This window comes from Oreochromis niloticus, linkage group LG22 (assembly GCF_001858045.2).
Source record: "Oreochromis niloticus isolate F11D_XX linkage group LG22, O_niloticus_UMD_NMBU, whole genome shotgun sequence".
In the NCBI taxonomy this organism is placed as follows: Eukaryota; Metazoa; Chordata; class Actinopteri; order Cichliformes; family Cichlidae; genus Oreochromis; species Oreochromis niloticus.
This window is the reverse complement of record NC_031985.2, coordinates 20,949,705-20,956,567: the sequence shown is the minus strand read 5'-3', so window position 1 is coordinate 20,956,567 and position 6,863 is coordinate 20,949,705. Positions and strand designations below refer to the sequence as shown.

Sequence of the window (6,863 nt, the reverse complement as noted above, 5' to 3'; positions counted from 1 at the left end):
GGGGATTCCCATGATGCATTGAGTTTTTCCATTCCAGTAACCTTTCTCACTCAGTATGTGTTAATAGACCTCTCTGCATCGAATCATATCTGTTATTAATCTCTGTCTCTCTTCCACAGCATGTCTTTATCCTGTTTTCCTTCTCTCACCCCAACCGGTCGCAGCAGATGGCCGCCCCTCCCTGAGCCTGGTTCTGCTGGAGGTTTCTTCCTGTTAAAAGGGAGTTTATCCTTCCCACTGTCGCCAAACTGCTTGCTCATAGGGGGTCATATGATTGTTGGGTTTTTCTCTGTATCTATTATTGTACGATCTGCTGTGCAATATAAAGCACCTTGAGGCGACTTCTGTTGTGATTTGGCGCTATATAAATAAAATTGAATTGAATTGAATTGAATTGAATTGAATCAGGCATCGACAGTTTCTCCACTACACCACAGATCAGCTCGACAGAGTCTCGAGTTTACCTGCATACATCCTGTTCACTCAATCAGCTGATTGAGGAAACACGCCCATCTGACTAAACAGCACACTGGCCGACGCAGATGACCATTCAGTGAAAATGACAATCTGCGGATGCAACATCTGGAACACTCAGAGTGGATTTCAACAAATATAACCAGTTAACCTGAAAAAAAGTGACTGTCTGCATTTAAACTGCTGTAAATGACTTGTTAGCTTGTGTGAATTACATGTCAAATGTATCCCTCGTGAATGATATCAGGTCATCTTGAGCCACAAACAACATTAATAAGTGGACAAAAAGCGCTGTATTGGTAATAACGCATGTACAATAACGAGGTCATAGATTCTTCCATAGCATGTATTTTTTTATTTTATAAATGACCCCTTTGTAAATCCTGCTCACGAAAGCATATTTACTGATGTAAGTAAAGACATACATAATAAACACAAAATCACTTTTTACCATGTACCCTGCCTCTTGCCCTCTTACAGCTGGGATAGGCTCCAGCTCCTGAATTGGATAAACAGAAGAGAGTGGATGGATGCTACTGCATGTAGCTGTTAAAACAGTGGATCAACAATTTCAGGCATACGTGTGCAGTTGTTAAAAGTTGGACTCACCATTAAGACTTCCCATAACACTTCTTTCAGTCCTGTAAGTCAGTGTTTAAACAGTTGCTATTCACCTGTGTACTGCTCTCTAGTGGCCTGATGCTTGTATTACATACAGAGTAACATCCCAGTGGGGTTTCTCATGCTGTGTGTGGTGTTCCATGATCTTCCATCCACTGAGGAAGATCATGTAACAAGGTTAAAAGCTGAGGAGCTGTCAGACTTCTGTTAATGGACTTTTCATCCATCAGTGTTCCAGTTCATATCAAAACAAAGACGTAATTTATTCGTACTTTTCATATTTTAATTTGTCATTTTAACCACATAAAACACTTAAGCAGACACACATTAGAGGATAAAACTGATCAAATTAAGGTGAGGAACATCTTCCTGCATAGTGTTACAGTGATTTAAAGAGCGGCTGATCTAAAATAAAATGATTAACTGTCATGTTTCTGGTTGTTTTGTGTAGTTCTATTCAGCTGAGAAGGTGCAGTAGATTCCCCAGTGATCACTAGTGTAGCGGCCACAGTCCAGCTTCTCCAGCCCCACCAAGGCCATGTGATCAGGGGCCAGATGAGGGACTCCACGTCTGATGGCCGGGCGGAGGTAGATTCTGTCAAAGCGGCAGCGAGCGACAAAGGGAAAAGTTTGTTGTTGTTGGCAGTGGTGTCCCACGTGTAGCGGCAGTGCTCCTGCTTGCCCAGTCGCTCCCACACATCACAGACAGTTGCAGGCAGGCCCACCTTGGTCACCTAAGACGGGTCCAGAGAAAAGAGTTACTGTGATTACTTGTTACAAGTTTACTGGCTGTATGTGAGTGGAAGGAGCAGTGTCTGACCTCCGCATCTCTCAGGTTTGTGTCTCCCCCAAACACAACGGTGACATCATCAGGTGCACATTTAAACCTCCGCTTCACCACATGCAGCTGATTCAGACGCTCTGCAGTATTTTCCTTACAGCTCTCAAAGTGGGATGTCATCAGGCACAGCTTCTGACCGTTGACGATCACCTGATTTTTGGAAGCGAAAATGTTCTCGGGCATCACTTATGAACATGAAAAAAATATCAGAGATGATTTTGCACACACCTGAGTGACCAGAAGGTTCCTCATCATCTTAGTGGTGGGATAAGCTACTATCTCGCTCTCCACAAGTTTGACTCGTGACTTTTTCAGCAACATTCCTGTGAAGCAACCTTTCCGACCACCTGATCAACACAAAAGGAAGAGGAAGATGGAGACCTTTAAGCTTTGGTTCCCCTTCAAATCACATCTTTAGTCAATGATTTATTTATTCTTTGAGTATTAGTTCCTAGCTATTCTGAGTTTTGTTATCCATGTTTCTAGTTCTGTTCCCTGATTGATCTTAGTTCCCTTGGTGATCCCCGTTTTCCCTCTTGTGTCTCTGTGTCTGCATATGTTCCCTGTCTTGTCTAGTTAATACGTCTGTAGTCCTGTTCGCATGTTTTTCTCTCTGTGTTTTGTCCTTTTGCCTCTCCAGTCTGTTGTGTGTTTCCATGTCTTTTTATTCCCAGTCTCAGTTTTCATTGTGTCCTATCTCCTTGATTACCTCATGTGTACTTAAGCCCTTAGAGTTTGTTCAAGTTTTACTCTGCCTTATCTTTTGTTAAGTTTGCCTTTTGCCAGCTAATAAAGCTGTGTTTTGAGTTCAGTTTGTACGGCTAAGTCCTTAATTTGGGTCCACGAACCATTTGCCACACAGCTGTCCCACAACAGTAATAAGCATGTAGTCTCAGTACAACAGTCAGGTTTTATAAAAACAGTGAAGGAAGAACACAGATGTTACTAATATTGACTAAAGTCCTTAACAGCTCTCTTCATGTGTTACATGAAGTCAAAGCAAAGCAGCTCAGCTGCATTCAGCCATTAATCACCATTTGATCATTCATACCTGTGTCTTTCCTACCTGTATCAATCTGACATACTGTACCTTCAATCATCAGGTAGTTGACGAGCTGTTCCTTCAAAAACTGGACATAAGGGGGAACAAGCTCCTGCAGGAACACCACATCAGGGTTGTACCTGCATTTATAAAAATCTACTTAAATAATATTAACTGTCACATATGTGCAGCCTTTAGCAAAATGTTGCATCTCCAACAACATTTCCTCCAAATGATGCATAAAAGTGTGAAAAGTGTAACAGGTACTTACAAGTTTAAATATTTAACCAGGCCTATGGAACGCTCTGGACGTTTTTCCAAATCAAACCCATCCACATTCCAGGTGATCAGGGACAGTTTAAAATCCTCTTTTTCTGAGGGTTTTTGTGCGACAGCGGGACTGGCAGCGGGACTGTCTACAGCCAAATCCATCCTGGAAGTTTTTCACACAGTCAGTCAATGAAAACACAAAAAGTCACAGGTAAACTTAACCATACATAGAAGAGGTGACAGCAGACTTACCAGTCATCTGGAGTAGTATCTCCACCACTGTGTGTTTCAGAGTCGCTCTCCATGTCTACTTAAGCAAATTAGTTCTCTCTCTGAAATAAAGGTCACAGGAAGATTATGCACTGTTTAAGTCATAAAACACACACACACACACACACACACACACACACACAATTAAAAAGGGCTTTGTTGCCAATGTACCCAGGCAGCTTCCCAGTGTGTGTATATGACTTTTTTCGTGTCCTTGGTTTCAACCCAAATATGGTTGAAAGTATGTTTACATGTTCTAGCTCCACCCATTCTATCAAGGTTTAATATTTTTATACCAACCTTAAATAAACATACATACAGAGAAAGGCCAATGAACAGACAAAGCAAAGAAAGCAACAACAGAGGTTTAGAAAGTATCACAATATGTAAATGTAAGCAAGTCATGAGAGCTTACTTTTCCAAAAGGATTTGGCTTTGAAATAACTACATTTATGAATTAAAAACTTTATCAGAAAAATTAAAAATATTAATCAAAGAGGGGAAGAAAACCTTTCTGTCCTTAATAAAAATTGTCCAACATTATTTCCATTAATGTCAGTAAAAGCATTCAAAAAAGTTGATTCTGTTCATCTGGACGTAACATTTTCAGTGGGAGAAATGTTTCGTCACTCATCCAAGTGACTCCTTCAGTCTCAGCTGACTGCAGGTTTCCCCCAACCTTATAAACAGTACATTTGTATAATGACTGAAACCAGCCCACTGAAGGAACAATGGGCTGTGAGGTCTGCAGTCACAGCATTAATTGCACGTGAATGATGTACCCTTAGGCCCCCTCCTTGATTCAGAGAGGATCTTTCCCTTTTCACGTAAATGGCCTCCTTGACTCCGGCTCAAACCAGCGTTCCTCCCTGTCCAGGATGTGTAAATCCTCACCATTGAAAGAGTGTCCACTGGCCTGTAGGTGTAAATAGACTGCAGAGTCCTGGTCTGACGAGGCAGCTCTTCTGTGTTGTGCCATCCGCTTCGCCACAGGTTGTTTTGTTTCCCCGATGTATAAATCCTGGCAATCCTCCTGCACTTAACAGCGTACACTATGTTACTCTGTTTGTGTCGGGGGACCCAATCCTTGTGGACCAATTTTTTCACATTGTGTTTTGGGGTTTAAAAGCCACAGAAATGCGGTGTTTAGAAAAAATGCATCACAACTGTTCCGATACTCCTGACACATACAGGATCACTACAGGTTTTCACTTAGGCAGCAGTTGTCCTTCTCTCCTGGATCGGCTGGAGCTTTCTTTACGTGCTTTCCCAGCTTTGACAAAAGTCCAGCTGGGATAACCACATGTACTCAGGGCCTTCTTGATGTGATGTTCTTCTGCTTCCCTGGCCGTTGTGTCAGTGGGGATGGTTTTCGCTCTGTGTTGTAGCGTCCTGATGACATCCAGTTTATGCTCCAGTGGATGATGAGAGTCAAACCTTAGATACTGATCCGTATGCGTAGGTTTACGGTACACGTCAGCTTTTAGATGTCCCCCATTACTGATGGAAATCTCACAGTCTAAGAAGGCTAAACTGCCACTTTTCATATCCTCCCTGGTGAATTTGATGTGTCGGTCCACCGAGTTAAGGTGATCAGTGAATTGTGGCACGTCCTGAGATTTGATTTTCACCAAGGTGTCATCCACATTCCTGAACCAATGACTTAGTGGTGTTCTAGGGTAGGATAGCAAAGCCCTCTTTTTCACTTCTACCATGTAGAAATTGGCCACAATGGGTGAAACTGGGGAACCTATGGCACACCCATGTTTCTGCCTGTAATACTGCAATTTTATGTGAAATAGGTGGAATTAAGACACAGTTCCAAAAGCAAACACACTTGGTCGATGCAGAGAGTGCTCCTGTTGTTGAGGTTGGAATCATCCTGTAATCTCTTACGAACTACCTCCAACACTTCCATGACTGGGACACAAGCGAAGAGAGCTATAACGTCGTACGAGATCATTGATTCATCTGCCTCAATAATGACATCTCTCACCTTCTCAACAAAATCCAAGGTGTTCTGGATGTGGTGTTCAGAGCTGCCTACCAACGGGTTGAGGATTGAAGCCAGAAACTTTGAGATGTTATAGGTGACCGAGTTGGTCATACAGACAGCTGGTCTTGGTAGAGGGGTCCAGGAGGGGAATGATTGAATCACAAGTCCAAAAGGCATTTTGAAAAGTGAAGCACATTTATATTTTCACCAGACCAGAAGACAAACACTTCTGGCCATCACCCTCCACAGACAGATTCCAACACAACTCAGCCCCAACAACACTAGCACCACACTAAGACCACATGTGCTTTAATACTATTGCAATACGCCATAAGACGTTTCAAAGGTTGTTCTATCTCCATTCATATTTACAAACCCCCTAATGCCCAAGCCCTATTCTGTACGTGTGGCTATTAATTCCAGGTAGACATTAATATTACATTTGAATCACGTTGTTGCATTAATTCTTTGGTTGCTCTCAGGCCATTAAATACCCTCCGAACTACAGCTGAAAGAATAAAAACTAAAACTGTTATGCAAATTTAAACATGAATAGGCTGCTTGATTATAACTCTTTAGATTCTCTGTGCCTGAATGTCAGAGTTATGTTTATAAGTTTCTTAACTGAAACAACTGGCAAGTTTTCCGACTTCTCTTCCTGGCATTAATAGGCGGAACTTTTTTTTTTTTTAAAGTAGCTTTTTTCCAGTCTTATCGACCAAAGTAACTTTCAGTCTGCAATATGTGCGTAACCTCTTCATATTTTAAATAATTTAGTTCATATATATATTTAAACTCTTCTACCTGATATCGTACCTCTGTATTTCTGTAAAATAAAGCACCAGTCGACAGTTTCTCCACTACACCACAGATCAACTCAACAGATTCCCAAATTTACCTTCACACAGCCTGTTCACCCGTCAGCTGATTAACAACTACTGCTGATTTAGGAAACACGCCCACTTAAACTCGTGATAATCACATTAAGGTCGAAGTTCTGGCTCCACCCATTCTATAAAGTCAAGGCAAGGTAAGGCAAGTATATTTATATAGCACAATTCAACAGCAAGGTGATTCAAAGGGCTTTTCAGAGACATTAAAAAACAAAAACAAATAAAAGCATGATTTCAAATGAAGAAAAAAGAAAGGTAGATAAAATCAGTAGTTAAAATGTAAGTTTTGAAATTTAAGCTTAAAAGTAAAACAGTGCGGATTTGGTGCTTTATTCAAATGCAGCTGAGAACAGGTGAGTCTTCAACCTGGATTTAAATAAACTGAGTGTTTCAGCTGATCTGAGGCTTTCAGGGAGTTTGTTCCAGATATATGGAGCATAAAAGCTGAATGCAGCT

General features: G+C 41.4%; 1 pseudogene; it reads right to left on the bottom strand.

Moving 5' to 3' along the window:
- Window positions 1-1,436: 1,436 nt before the first annotated feature.
- LOC109196455 (tyrosyl-DNA phosphodiesterase 2-like) lies at window positions 1,437-6,393 on the bottom strand (annotated as a pseudogene).
- Window positions 6,394-6,863: the final 470 nt, after the last annotated feature.